At 43.7% G+C, this 17,977-nt stretch overlaps 1 protein-coding gene across 1 annotated transcript in view; it reads left to right on the plus strand.

The window, feature by feature from the left end:
* erbb4b (erb-b2 receptor tyrosine kinase 4b) overlaps nucleotides 1-17,977 on the plus strand; it is a 393,044-nt gene that overhangs the window by 73,818 nt on the left and 301,249 nt on the right. The window lies entirely within an intron of this gene.

The raw sequence follows: 17,977 nt of genomic DNA on the forward strand, positions 1-17,977 counted from the left end.
TTGTTTGGTATAAATGTGTAACACCGCATTCTGGTGTCTCTCACAGCACTGGGAGGGGGCGCACACAGAGAGAGAGAGAGAGTCAGAGAGGAAAATTATAGTCACTAGTCTCTCAAGACAGACACGCAGTTTTCAAACACTTCCACCTACCCATCTGTACTTCGGTTGCTCTGGAAATTAATCGAAAATATAGCGGATGCCATGACATTTACTTACTCACTACTCACACGTTTTGCCATTGCAGTCAAGAACTCCTCCTAGAAACCAAATTAGCTGAAGCCTATCTGCCAGCTGCTTGGCAGAAATAGAAGTTTGAAATAATTTTAAAAGATATTCAAAGACATGTTTTGTGAACAGTGCGTCATGATTTAGTCGAATACCATTCCAGCCAGAAGGATCCTGTCATCTGTTGAGGCTCACAGACCTACAGAGACATTCGGATGAATGGGACTCCCCACATCAACACAGTTCATTTACTAGTTACCAAAAAAATTAAGAAAAAGGACAAAAAAGAGAGAGACAACCCTCAACCCTCCCACCCATACTGCTCAGTGACACCGCATACTATAGAATAAAATAGTAAGATGATAAATAAATAAAAAAATCTGAAAAGAAAATGGCGTACAGTCAACCATATCAGTGGTATCCTGTCTATTAATCCATTTAGGCCTGACCTAAAAATTAAAAAAAGATCTTCTAAATCCTCTTTTAAATTTCTACATTTTCAAAAATGGCAGACCTACAAGCTCGTAGCGCGCCACTCAGTGGCACACTATAAGCTTGTAGATCTGCTATTTTTCAATAGCTAAATTATAACATAAGGGGTTCCCGCCCGGGGTTCCCATTCCCGTGAATTGTTTCTACTCAAGTAATGGACAAGGGGCAGCCAAACCTTATCAAATTGTCTCTCCCTGTTTCTCAGGAAATACCTTATTCTCTCAAGATGATACTAGTCATTTCATTTAGCCAATGCTTAAATGCAGGAGCCTCCTCCTTTTTCCAGTGCGTCAAAATTAGTTTTTTTGCTGTAATCAGACCATATGAGAAGAGTTCATAAAGATGTGACACCCTCACGTCTGGTTCTATATTATTAAAAAGGAACTAGCTCTCTCAAAACTACAGATGTAGTTCCTAACCTGTAGAAACCTAAAAAAGTTACTCCTAGGGAGTCTATATTTTCCCTGCAGTTGAGCAAATGAGGCAAAAGTTTCACCTATATATATATATACGATACGTCACCAATTGTGCGTATACCCAAACCCTTCCACTGTGCAAACGTGTCATCCAGTTGGAATGGTAGAAGGGATAAAAGGTTTCTGCCCGACAGCAAGGTGTTGGAGCTGATGGTATAGTGGGTAATCATCAATCCATCTCCCAGGGGTCTAGCACGCTGCTAGACTGACACAGGCAACAAGCCACTCCAGCCTACTGTATTTAAGAGTTAAATTCAAATTCAGGATTTTTCTGAAGATTAACACGGCCGACTGGTACCTGGATGAGGGCTCTGTGACGTGGGTTTTGAGAGAAGACACGGTTCGACAAGGTTTTCCATTAAGCTCAGCATATAAATTAAGCATAAATCTTAAGAGTTAAGAGTGAGGGACAATATACGTGGAAGGAGAGTTTTTCTTCCATCTTTGTAGCTCGGTGTATGTGCCTAGACACTGCACACTCATCTACAGACTCCATGAGGAGTGAGTGAGGACTCGCCCCTCACTCCTCCTCCTTTCTCCTTGTATCCCTTCTTGTCACCTTTTTCTCAATAGATACAGTAGATAGATTCTAGGTTTGACGTTTACCTCGTAACATGTTTCTTTGAGGCACAACATTGTTCTCTTTGTACTCTATTTACTGTATGTGACTAGGTATTTACCTTTTGTTGATAGTTGAAATGTATGGTTCATGCTTCCTCTGCTTCCTCTTATCTTGCTCTTGTAAGTCGCGCTGTATAAGAGCGTGTGCTAAATGGCTACATTTTAAATTGACACAGTCCAGGCCTATCGCCCCGCCTGGTTCACAGCCATGCGGGTGGCGCTCATTTCACACTCCGGTACACCGGGTGCCGATAATGGAGGTCACATTGAGACTGTGTGAGGGGGGCCTCCTCTGGCAGGGTCCCTTACCACCACCTCCTCTCGTATCTCTTTTCTTTACGATGATGAGACCCCCAAGCCAGAGGCGCGGACTCCCCCCTTTTAGCGTGCAGCTAATAGTGTTTCACCTACGGGGCCGGCGCTGCGTGGCCCCTCGTTCCTTTCCCCATCTATTCTTGGCAGGCGGCTATCAGAGTCAGGAGGAGATAAGGACGTTGTTTCTTCCCCTTTCTTTCATGGAAGTCCTTTATCAAAAGCCCCCCGGGGTGTGGGTGGTGTATTAAGGGGGTTGTAGTTTCAAATTATCATGCGTTTGTGTGATACCGTACATGCATGTTCTGTTCATCTGTGTATATGTGTATTTCTCTGCAAATATGCACATATTATGTATTGTAATGTCATGAGAGGTATAGAGAGTGGGCTAGTGTGAGGCAGTGCAGAACAAACAGGCAAAATCCAGGGTAAAACGAAATGAGGTTTATTTTTCCCCCAGGTTGATGATTCAGGTAGGCCAACATGAGGCAATTTGCAAAGGCAACAAAAAATATCCCACAGGGAGAATAACGTTCAAATGTCCAAACTGTTACTTAACAGTCCTTTGCTTTCCGTCCATGGATCCAGCTCCGTCCAGCCCTCAGACCTCTCTCTGTCTCTTTACTGTTTGTTTGCTCTCCCATGTAGTCCATGTACTCCCAGCTCTGCTTCAATTAGGTGCCTCAAACACTTACTGCCGATGCACACTGGGAGTTGTAGTTATTGTTACAGCCATTTTGTGTGTGTAAATATAGCACCCATCTACCACCTGTCCCCTCGTGATGCCACAGTATAATGATACGTAATACATAATTATACTTTTTTTTACAGAGAGGACAGGGAGGGGGATAGCAGGCCTGTACTGTGACTTTCTGGAGTGAGCAAGCTGGTGATTGGATTGCACAGAGAAGGCGGGCGTTCAAAAATAGTCGAAGCAGGGGTGTGTCGGGGAGCCAGAGTTGGTAGCTTTCGTGGTGGAGGAGTGGAGACGGTTAACTAACACAAAGTGACTGTGGCACTGGAGTTGTTTTCATGTTGTGATTTCGTTAATTTTGATCGTTACAGCTTCTCACACGCTCTCTCGCTCTGCCCATTAGGTTAAGTGTGAATCCAGCTGTCAGGGTAATTGCACAGACGGAGACAGTCGGGAAAGTCCTTCCTTGTTGGCATTGGCAAGATGAAAGCATTCACGTTGAAACGTAATATAGATTGATTTCCAAGTCAACCAGTCATTTTACTAATCCTGCCACCAGAACAGATTAGATCACAGACAAGAAGGAAGTTGGCCGGTTGTATTGTAATGTTATTAATAAATCAGTCCAACAGCAACATTTATCCAGCGTGACACGGATGGATAGCTGAAAGCATAGCTGCACACCCCTAGCTGTCTGCATGTGCAGAAATAACTCAATGTAGCTCTGATTTGTTGTACTCCATTAGTTCTGTAATTTTTTGTTTAAACAGAAATTAAAGTGAACAAACCTAATTCTCACTAAGCTGTTATTCATGGATGGGGATTTAGCTGGCACAAGCTTTTTACCCAGCGCACAATTTAATGAAAGCACATGGTGTATGAAAGCAGATTGTGTTTGGAAATGATTTTCTGATCATGGTTCATTCTGAATCAGCAGTCAAGAGGCTCACATTTTGAAGGGCTTCCTATTTCTTTAAGGCAGTGGTTTTCAACCAGTGGTCCCGGGACCACCAGTGGTCCTTGTGGGGGTTCCAGGTGGTCCACATGCAGCTAAATGATGGAGAGTCAAAACCCTTATGAGATCTTTATTCTTGAGAGCGTAAAATGAAACCAAATGGACTTGCACACGTCCATTTGGTTTAATTTTACGCTCTCAAGAGTTACATTATTGTTAAACATCTTTATTACTTAAATCTTACTTACTTATCAATATGACAGAAAATTCTGTGCATTCTTCAGGGACCTCCCTCCACATCCGACCGACTTCCCACTCAGAACATCACGCCCTCGGGGGAACAGTGGCACAGTCGGCAGCACTGTTGCCTCACAGCTAGAAGTTCCCGGGTTTGATTCTGGCCGGGAACGCTGTAGGAGTGTTCTTCCTCTGTGTCATCAGTGCCCATACCCTAGGTAGGGTTGCCGAAAGGGCCTTTCTGTGTGGAGTTTGCATGTTCTCCCTGTGTCCCCTAGGTCAGGGGTTCTCACAAAAAACATGCAGTAATCCTGGTCTCTATACTGCCTCCCCCTGGTCAGCCTGATGGACGGGAAAGAAACTGGCTGGAATAACGTGTTCCTGCCACACGATACGTCCTACCGGGGAAACTCCCCCCTGTCAGGTGATGAGAAGCGGGCTGCTCACTCCTCATTGAAGGAAGCATAAGCTCAGTTTGGGGCTCTCCCCAGTATGGCAGAGGGAGAGATTTCAGTTTAGGCAATTGGCAACGGGTGAAAAATGGGTTAAAATAATTGTGGGATTAATATAGTATATAAAACATCACGCCCTCAAGTAAGAGGTTCCTCAAGATAAGTTGGTGAAAGCCCGTCAGACACACGCATTAGCCACTTAGGTTAACCGCACATGTAGCATCCTTATTGTGGGGAAGGCTTTCACAGAAAATTGCAGATCGGTGGACGTGTTGTGAGCTTGTCGATTGGCTATTTTCACGAAAGCTTTACCCACAATAACAGAAAAGAGAAAAGATGGTATTATAGCGCCTTGAGGGATTCCGGTCAACCATATGGGGTTTAATTGGTTAAAAGATGGATAGATATTCTGTCAAAGAGCTCCTTCAGCACTATTGTAAATTGGCCAGCTTCTGTGGATGTAAAGAGAAACATCTTTGAGTGTCTCTGACACAACATTTCTGTAGCCAGCTACATAAGCCAGCTACACAAATGTTCTGTGCGGAAAGTTTTTGAAAGCAAATGCAGTTTGCAGGGAAAATAAAAGATACAAAAGAAAAACCCACCCAGAATATGGAATAAATACTACCCTTGATCTTCTGCGTCTCAACAGTTTGTTGTTCTGTCTCGCTCCAGTGAGCTCTCTTACATAAGCAGATGTGACAGCCAACTGGTTCAACTAGTATGAGATACCAGCCTCACGTCTTTTTCAGCCACGGGCCCTGGTTTACCCCAGCGTGACTCTGTGTCTCCGCTGTGTACTCCCTCGTCTCTGTGTTGTCACGACGGACCATGAAGAGGATAGTTCTGCCCCAGGCGCCTTTCCCAGACCCCCCCCCCCCCCCCCCACACACACACACACACACACACACACATCACCCATAGACTATTATATAGAAACTAGAGGGTGGACTGCCCCGCCCCCAGTTATTCATTTCAGTGTGCTACCCGGAAGAACGCTCTACTTCCTCATTGTTTTTAGGGGCGATGTCCAGCTTTTAGTGTATGTGCACAAACTTTGTCCTACACAAACATTAAATCCCATTGACAATCAATGGACGATTGTTTTTTTTAAGATTAGTTTTTGGGGCCTTTATTGATAGGGAACAGTAGTCTTGGGCCTTATATTGATAGGGAATAGTAGTCAGACAGGATAGGGGGAGAGAGAGATGGGGTTCCCAGCCGCTGTGGGGGCCTGACACCACCACCACCAAAACCCCATCCGCATGCCAGCAATGGGGATTGGAGGACAGGGCCTGTTAACTCTGCTCTCCATCGAGTCCCAATGACAAGAGGCTTCACGGGCCATAAACCCAGAGGGATGAGGGACTCAGGGGAGAGGGGAAAATGGCCGACCGTCTCAATTTTCTGCCAGAATGCCTCTCTCGTTCTCTCATTTGTTCTGCCTCTGTGTGTGTCTCTCTCTCTCTCTCTCGCTCTCTCGGTCACACAGATTAATTTGTATCCTCACTCTATACTTATGATTCTCTCTGTGGTGTTCATATCCTCTGCCACCCCTTAAGCCCCCCCCCCCCTCTCTCACATGGCAGGGTAGTGTATCTGACAGCAGCATATTGAAACCCCACCCTGAAGGTTAGGACGAGTGTTCATGGAGAATGGATTTGGAGTTGAGGGATAAGCTGATCGTGTGCATTACATACAAGCACATAGACAAGTCTGCGTGCACGCACGCACGTGCACGCTATCTTGCGGCTGTGTGGCGAAACATCACTAATCCAACCAAGCAGAACGGCGGCTTCATTATGATTGCCGCTGGCATATCAGGCCACAATTATCAACGCCGGCTTATTCACTCTTTAATTGCCTCATTTAATTTGTTCACATTTGGCGGCGAACAATGTCAACCTGCTGCAGTTGAAAGCCATTAGCTCCAAGGACATGTAACATACATGGCTACAAACCCTCCCCCCTCTCTCACTCTTTCACCCTCTGACGTTCTCCCTCCCTTCTCTCTCTCTCCGTCTGTGTGTAGGTGCATACTGTACGTGTGTGTCTTCTGACTGCTCATATCAAACTGGAGAAAGGCTGATCTTTTAGGAGTTCTTCATTCTGGGAAATTGCTATTTCCCTGAGGGAAAACAAGTCAATGATTTGAAATGCAAAATGTGATCTTTCAGCAGCCAAACTGTTTAACGCACTGCTCTGGAAAAGGCCTGACAAACAACCTGCAGACACTTATCGATCTCTGTTGGTTTCTATTGTAAGTGGAAAAATCAAAATATCGCAAAAGACAGCTATTGTCTGTAAAAATATGAACACGTGAGTGACAACATTATGGATTCTGGTGGCTGACAGCTTGTGAACTCACACAGATGGTAATGAGAGGAATATGCAGTAGTTGCACGGCTGTCCAGTACGGTTACGCTTACGGAATATTGTGCTTGACAATGAAGTTTGGATACACTGGACCATGGATACAGCAATGTCAAGAAGAATGTCAAGAAGAAACCCCTTCTGAAAATGTTTTCTGCCAGGGTCTCCCAAAAGGACGGAGCCCCGGAGAGGCCATTGGCAGAAAATATAAAGGTTTTATGTATAACAATAAAAAATAAATACTCCAGTTTCCAAAGTTTCCAAACACGATAATATACAAATATATATATATATATATATATATATATATATATATATATATATATATATTCTAAACTAGAAGATGTACAAGCTCATAGCAAAGTGATGCGCTATATGAGCTTGTATATCTGCTATTTTAGCCAAAGTATATGGCCTAGTGGTCCAGGCGCATGCCACATATAGGCTCTTGCTCTTGACTGTGTGTGTGTGTGTGTGTGTGTGTGTGTGTGTGTGTGTGTGTGTGTGTGTGTGTGTGTGTGTGTGTGTGTGTGTGTGTGCGCGCACACATGAACTTGCACGTGTCTCTCAGCCACCAGCCTCCCATTTGGCAATTACTCATGTGTGTCACACATTACATTTCAGGTTTGTGTGTGTGCGCATGTGCATCGACTCACCTCTGAACATGTGTGTGCCCGCTTTGACTCACCTCGCTGGCGTAATGTGCGTGCGTGTCGCTCATTGTGAAGTCCGATCGTGATGCCATAGCCTCATTAAGATTGATGAGGAGGGCCCTGTCAGCACTGGGTTAGCTGCCCACTGGTGAGTCTGGAAGAGAGCCACCCCACCGCCACAGAGCTCCACGCAGCACTGCGTAATTATCTGTTTAAATGTCTAATGAACAGGCTAATTTATTCATTTATTCACCAGGGTTATTTATTGGAGGTATTGAGATGTTTTGAGGGGGTGACGGTGCAGGTGTCAACATTATTAAGGACAGTCAGTGGATATAAGTCTCAACCATTTCACTTTTGTATTTAGTTTTGTCGCGTTAGTCTTTTAGTACTGGTAAATCTATATAAAATCTGGTATACTATATATAACTATAATAATAATATTGCAGCCTGACAGCGAGTCGCCGGTTCGATTCCTGAGCCTAATGGACCTTAGTCACCCCAGACGCTTTCCCTGTTTCCTGTCATATCTCTAGTGTACTATAAATAAAGGCAGTTAAGCATAATAAGCACCAAACATATCACAAAAAAGGTAGAAATCTAAACATGAAATAAACTTAAATGAAAAATAAATAACATTAAAAATACCAAATTAATATAACAAAGCTTGCAAGGCTTTGAAAGTCATCAGTAATATCTTAATTCTTAAAATCTATTCTGAAACTCGTGACTAGTGAGAGGAGCTAGGATGGATATAATATGGTCTATATAATTGATGCATGATGAAATAAATGCATTGAATGAGCATAATTTTGCACAACTGGAAGAGGCATACACACCATCTTTATAACATTGAAAATGGATGCTGTGTACACGACGTACAGACACAAGACAAGTTTGAGATATTCTCTGATGACATCAATATGCATGTATTAATAGTATGTATCACTCCCTGTAGTCTTGCGTAAGACTCATTAGTGGCATTATGAAGAGCACTCAAAAAGTACTAGACTGGTGTGCTCAGCAGAGTGCAAATCTCCGCCAGGAGGCATTCCCTAATAATTATAACAAAGTATGCAGTTGCATTTCCACCGACAGCCATGAAAGAGTAGCCAGCTGTACATTGTCTATACTGTCTTCCCCCAGGAATATGTCCCGATCTAAACACACAAAACATTATTTTCAAATCCAGCATTCTCATTCAGCAACTCTACTGTGATTTAAATACAGCACTGTATTTTGGCCAAAGAATGATTTAAGACCGATTCTGCACATACTATTACGACTCTGAGGGTTTGGGAGGGATTTGAGATGGATTGTCACATTGATGAATGTATATTTTGGTGTTAATCAAATTTCGGATTGTGCCAACTAACTTGCATATCTGTTGGTTCCGGAACATCCCTGTGCTGTTATTGCCTAGCCTGGCATGATGCTTAGCCTGGGCCATGGAGCGACAGTTTGTTTGGAAGTATAGATAAGACAGCTGAAACCACTACACTAATCTCAAAGATGGATACATGATGGAACACAGGGACCTGTTCCATAAAGCGTTACCACTGAAATGGAAAAGGTCTATGAGGGGACTGTACAGTACACTATCTCCACAAGAGCTTATTCTTTGGGACAGTTGAACACTGAATATGTTGCCATGATCCGCAAGTTTATTTTGATTCATTGCCTGCCAGTCTAGCCTATTAATGTAATGAAGTACAATTCTGAAGTGCCTATTTGTGTTGAGCACCCTTTCATTTCTCGTCATTCAGAAGGAAATGTGTTCTAATAAACGAATGATGAAATCATGCATCATGGCGCACACGTGCCATGCACACTGAATGTGCAAGTTTAAAACAATGCTGTGAGGCTATAAAGATTTTATATTGCAACTTCGTGTTCAAATAGTTTTCAATTGCAAATGTTATGTTCTAACATTATGTTGTCAGGCTACATGAGTGCATCTGCTTGTCATTCATGCATTAAAAATGCAGAAGTGCATTAGTTACAGACATTCTGGTGATTTTAAGACAGTGCCAAAGTAGTCTGGAACCATGTTTCCAGTATAGTTTTAGCTTTTTTTGCTGGTCTTAAAAGCTTCAAAGTAATTACGTACATTTACTAAAGTACAATTTCAAAAACAATCTTAATAGGACAGTTAAATTAGTTTCTCCGTGTGAATGACCCTTTTGTATAAACCTGAAGTCACCAAGACCAATAGGCCTATTTTACATTAAGTAATGGCTCAATTAAAGTTCCGCTTTGTCTGTGACCCCATCAGAATATCTGACGGCTCCTTTTCAGGTCCTGACATGCTGGCTGCGAAATGCTAGGCTTTGTTGTATTTGATACCAGTCTGGGTCTATTCTGAAGCAGTTAAATCCCCATTTCAGTCGTCGTCGTCGTCCCCCCAAAAAAAGAAAAAAGTAGGAGCACTTGAATCTATAAAATCCTTCTTACCTGAAGATGAACCTTACATCGTAGGACTTGGACTGCCGATGGAACAACTAATATAGATGAACAGAGAATTTTATAGAAGAGTGCTACTATCTTTGTTGAAAGCCTTTTGTAATGCCGTGGCCTAGCTAATAAGCTTCCCGCGGCACAAAAACAGAAACTCACTGCTCAGATGATTCAGTGGGATTTATTTCTTTTTTTTCTTCTTTTTTTTTTACAAAGTGGGCCAGCAACGTGCTGAGAATTGCTCATGAGCGGTGTGGCGAGTGGGGGGTCTTCCTGTGGGGAGAGGAAGTGAGAGTGAGAGAATACTGATACCCGCGCCCAGAAACTCCTCATTAGGAAGTGCCATATGGTGTCGCCACACAGATGCCTATAAGCCAGTGGGCTGGAGAGCCTGTGACTGGGCGGCCATTTTGGGGGCTCGTCAACCACGGAGCCGCCGTGGCATGGTCTGTCAACAAAAGGGACTCGTCCAATTCCCTGCATGGGGCCTTTGTATTTCTGATCCAGTCTCTCAGTCTCTGATCCTCAATGCCCCCTTCCCCCCTCTCTCCCCTCGGATGTGGGGAGAGTTTTTTAAAGATATGTTTGGATGGGCCAGAGGAACCCAGGGCGGTAGGTCCCTTGCTCTCTACTCCCTGCTAGGCTAGCCTCGATCCTTATACTTCCGACGGTTAAACTGCCATCAAAATGTATTTCCGTAGCTTTTTCTCAAACGTTGGGTGCATGTGTTTATCTTATTTTACACTCACTGCCCCCTATTTTGCAAGCTGTTGCACTTCCTGTTCACTTCCTGTTCCTTGAACTGCCTTTGCAGTAACTATAGAGCCGAACGATCTATATCGTTCTGGCTGATTATCGGTCCGGCAAAATGTATGGAGCACTGAAGTCTGACATCACCTCCGCTAGAGGGATGCTATCCTCCTGGATCACAGCGTTACTTGTGTAGTAATTCCCATAGGGGAATCTTAGATCATGTCATACGAGTACTATAGACGAATAACAGTTTAAGTCCACACTAATTATCCAATTATAACAAGTGGGAGTATTTTTGAGTGGTGCTAGCCACTCCTATACACAGCTATGTATGTATATGTACAGTATGTGTGTCTGAGCACGGAAATACCGTTTTTTCACCACCAAGTGTCAGTGTTGCACAGCCTAACACACACACACACACACACACACACACACACACACACACACACACAGTAGAAGTACACTACAGCACCACTCAGTTCAGACGGGTCTGATTTTATCTACCTGCCGCCACAAGTCACAACAACGCATTGTGAGGCCAGCATCGGTCGGGTTCTAGCAGTAAGGATGTTGTCTTTTTCTTTTGTCTTATAATCCTCTCTCTTTCTCTTTGCTTCTCCACCCTGCGCGGCCCGGCTGCAAGGTTGAAAGGGAATTCTTAACTCTCTCAGTGCCCCTCAGCTGTTATTTTCCTCGCGGATTGAGATGGAGATGGTGAGAAAAGTAATATGTGGTGCATTATGTCTACATATTATCCTCTCTTCTTGCTCTTGATTTGGCCCAGTGGCAGTCGGCAGGTCCTGGAACTCAGCCTAGTCTTCAGAACGATAATGAGATTGTCTGAGAAAACAGAAAAAGTCCCGTCTAATTGAGTCGCTGCCGGTATCCAGTCGCCATCTTGCCGGATCTGTATTGCAGCGGGCTGCGTCACACAAGCGACGTCGCCTTGAGGCGGAGCCTAGATTAGTTTTAGTGAGTTTCCCTTCAAATTGGAGAGTATTGGAGATGAAACACTCATCCAGCGCCTTCAGGGAAGACCTGGCATTTTTTGTATTATGACTCCCTCAGCCTTAGAAAATAAAGCCTCAGTTTCATAATCAAGGAGTTCACTAGCAGCATTGGGGAGCAATGGGAACATAAGGCCAAATTGTCAGCTAACTTGAATACTGAATCAACTCATTAAAAGTGTGCCGGTTTCAGACATATTTTCTGCCTTAGATTCTCAGAAGTGGTGTGTGTAGAATTGGCCTAGATGTGCAAATTTACATACATCACATGGATTTTTCATTGATAGTTGTTTGTGTGTGCAGTGCTTAATAAGGGCTTGGAATTCCCTGCAGTGAGATAATAGCTCACAGTTAGTGTACGGTTCTCTTCAAGAACAACCACATCTCATAGAACTGGACCATATCCAAACCCTCACAAAATGCACTTTCTTAATACCAGAAAATAATAAAGGGAGTCCAGCCATGGAAATACTGTTCATTTGTTGCCAATGGTCCAGATCGGCTGCCTGTTGGACATTCCAGGTGCCAGACATTAAACTCCTTTATTGCCCCTAGTTTTAGCATGCTGGGACTGCCCCAGGGGCCGCCCGTCCAGGCCCACTCTAAGGAGCTTGTAGTCCTTCCGGGTTAAACAGGAAGGTGGGGGCCTCCGGAAGTGGAACAACACCACACAACACAGCCCACAGCCTTTAGCTAGCAGTACAACCAGCTACATTTTCTTAGCGATGCGATACAAAATCACAAATGATTTACGATCGTCGGGTGAGCGCCGGCTCACCATGGACAGCTCTCTAACTTTTGGAGATACATCGCTTTGAAAATCGGGTTATAATGGAGGCTCAACAGAGCTGGATTTAGAAATCGCATCGCTGATGGGGACGGAGGAAGGCTATACTAGCCGGAGCAATGTTAAAAGGTAATCAGACCGATGGCGCATTCATATATGGATTAAACGGTTGTCTACACTTATAAGCGTAGCTGGCATAGATACTGTAGGTCCCATTAGCCTAGATACGTTTATAAATGTATTTGTCAAGAAAAAAGTTAAGATATGTTCTGGGAAGGCGGGTGTATTTGAGGACCAGATGGAATCTCATTCCATTCTCTTTTTTTCTCTGTAACTCTTGTTGTTGACTCAAAATCTAATGAACATTGTCATTAAAGTTGTTGAGCACATTCCCTCTAATGCCACCCTCAAAATATAAAATTTGCATGTTGTCCCCGTGTCCCCTAAGGTAGGTACCCTCACAAAAACATGCAGTAATCCTGGTCTCTAAAACTACCTCCCCCTGGCCGCCTGATGGAGGGGAAAGGAACTGGTCGGAATAACGTGTTCCTTCCACACGCTACGTCCGGCCAGCCTGGTCGGGGGGGTAGGACCAAGGGATTTGGGATTTGTTTATAAACATTTGGGATTTGTTTACAAACATTTGGGATTTGTTTATAAACATTTGGGATTTGTAAGTCTCATGGGGGGGGTAGGACCACTACCAGTTGACCTGTAGTAAGTCTCATGGTCGGGGGGGTAGGACCAAGGGATTTGGGATTTGTTTATAAACATTTTGGTATTTGTTTATAAACATTTGTGATTTGTTTATAAACATTTGTGATTTATTTATAAACATTTTGGGATTTGTTTATAAACATTTGGGATTTGTTTACAAACATTTGGGATTTGTTTATAAACATTTGGGATTTGTAAGTCTCATGGGGGGGGTAGGACCACTACCAGTTGACCTGTAGTAAGTCTCATGGTCGGGGGGGTAGGACCAAGGGATTTGGGATTTGTTTATAAACATTTTGGTATTTGTTTATAAACATTTGTGATTTGTTTATAAACATTTGTGATTTGTTTATAAACATTTTGGGATTTGTTTATAAACATTTGGGATTTGTTTACAAACATTTGGGATTTGTTTATAAACATTTGGGATTTGTAAGTCTCATGGGGGGGGGGGGGTAGGACCACTACCAGTTTACCTGTAGTAAGTCTCATGGTCGGGGGGGTAGGACCAAGGGATTTGGGATTTGTTTATAAACATTTTGGTATTTGTTTATAAACATTTGTGATTTGTTTATAAACATTTGTGATTTGTTTATAAACATTTGTGATTTGTTTATAAACATTTTGGGCTCTGTATAATATGTTGCCTAGGGCCTCAAAAGGCCTAGAACCGTCACTGCGGCCAGGGAAATTCCCCCTGTCAGGTGAAAAGAAGCAGCTTGGACTCCTCATGCATAGAAGGAGGCATGAGGTCAGTCCGCTGCCCACCCCCAGATTTATCTTTCTCGGATTGCTGGTTGCATTTGTTTGTTTTCTCTCTTGTTCATTTTCTCGAACAGCACAAGTTTTGAAAGTTGTAGTTTGCATAGACGTGGGAGGGTAACCAACTGGTCATGTCTAGCTCCTTGTCTCTTGGATTTGTTTACCGCACACAGCCACAGCTAATTCAGTTTGCTTTACAATTAGTCATTTTGCTGGGGTCTGACAGGAACGTTATGTACATAAATTCCATTCCCCTGGTGTTCCTGCATCTAGCTGTGATAACCAGTTGTCTAACTTGCTGACCTGTGTCTCAAACTTCCCCTATTTGTATTGGACTGCAGCTGTACAGTGCACTGTCCTTATCAGCCGTAGGTTTGTTATGGCTCGCACCCACAATCCCCCCCTGCAGCAGTGAAAGGAAACGCCACTTGGTCTTCGGGGAGCAAGTGGCTGGTTTGTAGCGTGTAGGTTTTGTAATGCCAAAGTGGTCCTCGGAGCCCCCGCCGCAGGTTCAACCCTGCAGAAGTTTCCTTCTCTGCCGCAGCACCAGGAGTTCCTGTGGGTCCGTTTTGCCGTGATGTTTGTGCATTCCGGGGGGATTATGCTTGCTCCATCATGCTGGAAGTTTGTATGACAATCATCGATTCCCATTCTCCACCTTCTCCCACCTTCAGCTCCTGCAGAGGATAGACTTGAGTGGAGAATTGATTACGGTCATTATTTGTTTCCCTCACAATCCCGCTGCTGCACTGGCTGTCACGGCTCCTGTGGAAAGGTCAGGAAAAAGCGCCCCCCCACCACTGTCCCCTGCCCTCCAAACCGTCTGTCTGTCAGTGGGATTTGGCTCTCACGTGGTAGGGCTGTCACCATCGTGAAATGTTACTTGACATTGATTTGAACCCATTATAACAGTGGTTCCCAAACTTTTTCATGACAATTTGGGGGTCAAATTGACACTAATTTGCCCGCTGACCCCCATTTGAAGAGATGCTTACGGCCCTAGCAGTGATTTTCAACCATTTTAATCTCAAGGGGTTTATCCTTTAAATAAAATGTCAATATATATATATTTGCTACTTTTGAATAGCCAATGCCAAAATCTAAAATGACAATGTTTTCCAGGTTTTAATATGTTAATTGTCACAATTAATGCAATTGAATTGTATTGTTGCTATATTGGTACACACTAGACTACACATAACTAACAATTGCATTTGTGTTTGGCTTTTAGGCGTCGTAAAAACAACAATTTTCACAGGGCAGTTATGACAAACAACTTATAAATATACAAAGAAATGACTGACACACTTAATATATTAGTAAATAAATATAGTTAAAATGGCTGATCTACAAACAACGCGTCACGACACGTTGTGAGACTGTATAACTGCTATTTCCCGCTATGTTGCAATTATCTGTAATAATTGCGATTAGGCGATTATGTGAAAGTGTTCTGCATCTTTGGCAGGGGGCCGAGGCTTGTGCATCAAAACCAGGGTGCCCGCTGACACGCTGTCGCTGATGATGCTTTGAACGCACTCCCAGATGCATTCATTTCAGCACAGCGATTCATTTGAGGAGCTTAGTTAATTACTGTGTGTGTGTGTGTGTGTGCGTGTGCGTGTGCGTGTGTGTGTGCGAGATCTGTGGTCACTCTAACCATGTCTTTGTGCGTGCATACTGTACTGTGTTTGTGCATGTGAGTCACTGCACTAGTTTTATTATTGTTGTGCGTGTGTGTGTGATCATGCCACTCAATTACGATGCTCTTCCGACATTCGAAGCCATGTTTAGCTTTGTGACTAACTTCCTGAAGGAGTGCTGCTCTACTGCCAAGGCGTATCGTATCACATGATCAAAGGGCAAGTTCCATTATTCAACAGTTGCTCGTAGCTCATTCTTTTTTTCCCCATTACGTTGTAATAGAACCTCATGTTATCGATGTGCTGTCATTATGCATGTTCACCGTTCTTTCATATTGATTGCCAGGGGAGGTTGTTTCATTGACGTCAAGGACTACACTCCCACATGCTGTCTTTGTACTGAATGTGGTGACTGTCGACCCTTTGAATTTCACAGACTACACAATGAGTGCCGGGATTTTCTTCAAAATAAAAGTGCTAGAGTGCCAGAAGATATGGGAGATGAAAATCATAATGAAATGGCCTAGGCTTATTTATATCAATTTAATTTGGGGTCTTTGAAATTAAAATGGTTGAGAATCAATGGGTTAAACTGTGTAGACTATAGTTAATTCACAAAATACATTAACATGGCACATAACCATTTTTGAAACAGGGCTTGGTTTAGAATAACAGTAGGTTTTAAGGCTAGAATGGAATTGTAGAGAATTGGACTAGTGAGAGACGAGTCTCTCCTTCATTGCGGGACTGCAGGACTCTGGAGATAGTTGTGAATGATCAGCTTCAGTCAGTGTTTTAGTTCGTACCTGGAGTTGTGCATTATCTCTGCTGTGCACAGCAGCACAGGGGAACTGTCTTTATATCCGTGATCGTTTTCAGTCGCTTTCCATGTGCGACACAAAAGTACCATGTGTTTGTTTTGGTATAGCCTACTGCAGGCGCAGCCATGCTGATTCACATAATGTTTTGGTATAGCCTACTGCAGGCGCAGCCATGCTGATTCACATAATGTTTTGGTATAGCCTACTGCAGGCGCAGCCATGCTGATTCACATAATGTTTTGGTATAGCCTACTGCAGGCGCAGCCATGCTGATTCACATAATGTTTTGGTATAGCCTACTGCAGGCACAGCCATGCTGATTCACATAATGTTTTGGTATAGCCTGCCCTACTGCAGGCGCAGCCATGCTGATTCACATAATGTTATGGTATAGCCTACTGCAGGCACAGCCATTCTGATTCACATAATGTTTTGGTATAGCCTACTGCAGGCGCAGCCATGCTGATTCACATAATGTTATGGTATAGCCTACTGCAGGCGCAGCCATGCTGATTCACATAATGTTTTGGTATAGCCTACTGCAGGCACAGCCATGCTGATTCACATAATGTTTTGGTATAGCCTGCCCTACTGCAGGCGCAGCCATGCTGATTCACATAATGTTATGGTATAGCCTACTGCAGGCGCAGCCATGCTGATTCACATAATGTTTTGGTATAGCCTACTGCAGGTGCAGCCATGCTGATTCACATAATGTTTTGGTATAGCCTACTGCAGGCGCAGCCATGCTGATTCACATAATGTTATGGTATAGCCTACTGCAGGCGCAGCCATGCTGATTCACATAATCGTGTTGGACAAAACGAAAACCTTAATGGCTTAATGTACGTACAGTAGGACCCGCATTTTCAAACTGTCAACTAGTTGTGACGGACCCGACGGTACTATAAAACATGTTGTGAGTGATTCTTGCAGCACGCTGTGTCTGAGCCCGATAGCTACACTAGTGTGCGTGTGTGCATGCGTGCAGAGGAGGGAGGAGGAAGACTGGAGGAGGGGTGTGCGTGTGTGACTGTGTGTAATGAATGAAGTTGCAAACAAAGCGGCTTTGCTAGGTGTTGTTCAATCATGACGCTACACAGATTTGTACGTTAGGAGAAACACTGCACATGCGTTAATTGCGTTAAATATTTGAACACAATTAATTAACGCCGTTAACATGATCATTTTGACAGCTGTGTGTGTGTGTGTGTGTGTGTGTGTGTGTGTGTGTGTGTGTGTGTGTGTGTGTGTGTAATTTGAGACCATAAGGGTTCGCTTGGTGTGGACCCCTTCCGGAATCCCGCACTCGAGGTCCCCTGGAGGCCCCATGCAGAGCCCTCGTTGAGAACCGCTGCTTCGTCCAAAGTGACTGAGGTTTAAAAAGGCAGCCGGCTGCATTTTAAAACTGTCAGTATGACGTACTGCCCGTACAGGTTGCACCAGATACTAAGTGTGCGTTTGAGGACATGTACACTTTAATATTCAGGCGGAGAATGTTTTCGTGTGTCTGCTTTCTTTGGTTCATAGTTTAGAC

The sequence above is a fragment of the Protomyctophum bolini genome, assembly GCF_963924005.1.
Source record: "Protomyctophum bolini genome assembly, chromosome: 16".
Classification (NCBI taxonomy): Eukaryota; Metazoa; Chordata; class Actinopteri; order Myctophiformes; family Myctophidae; genus Protomyctophum; species Protomyctophum bolini.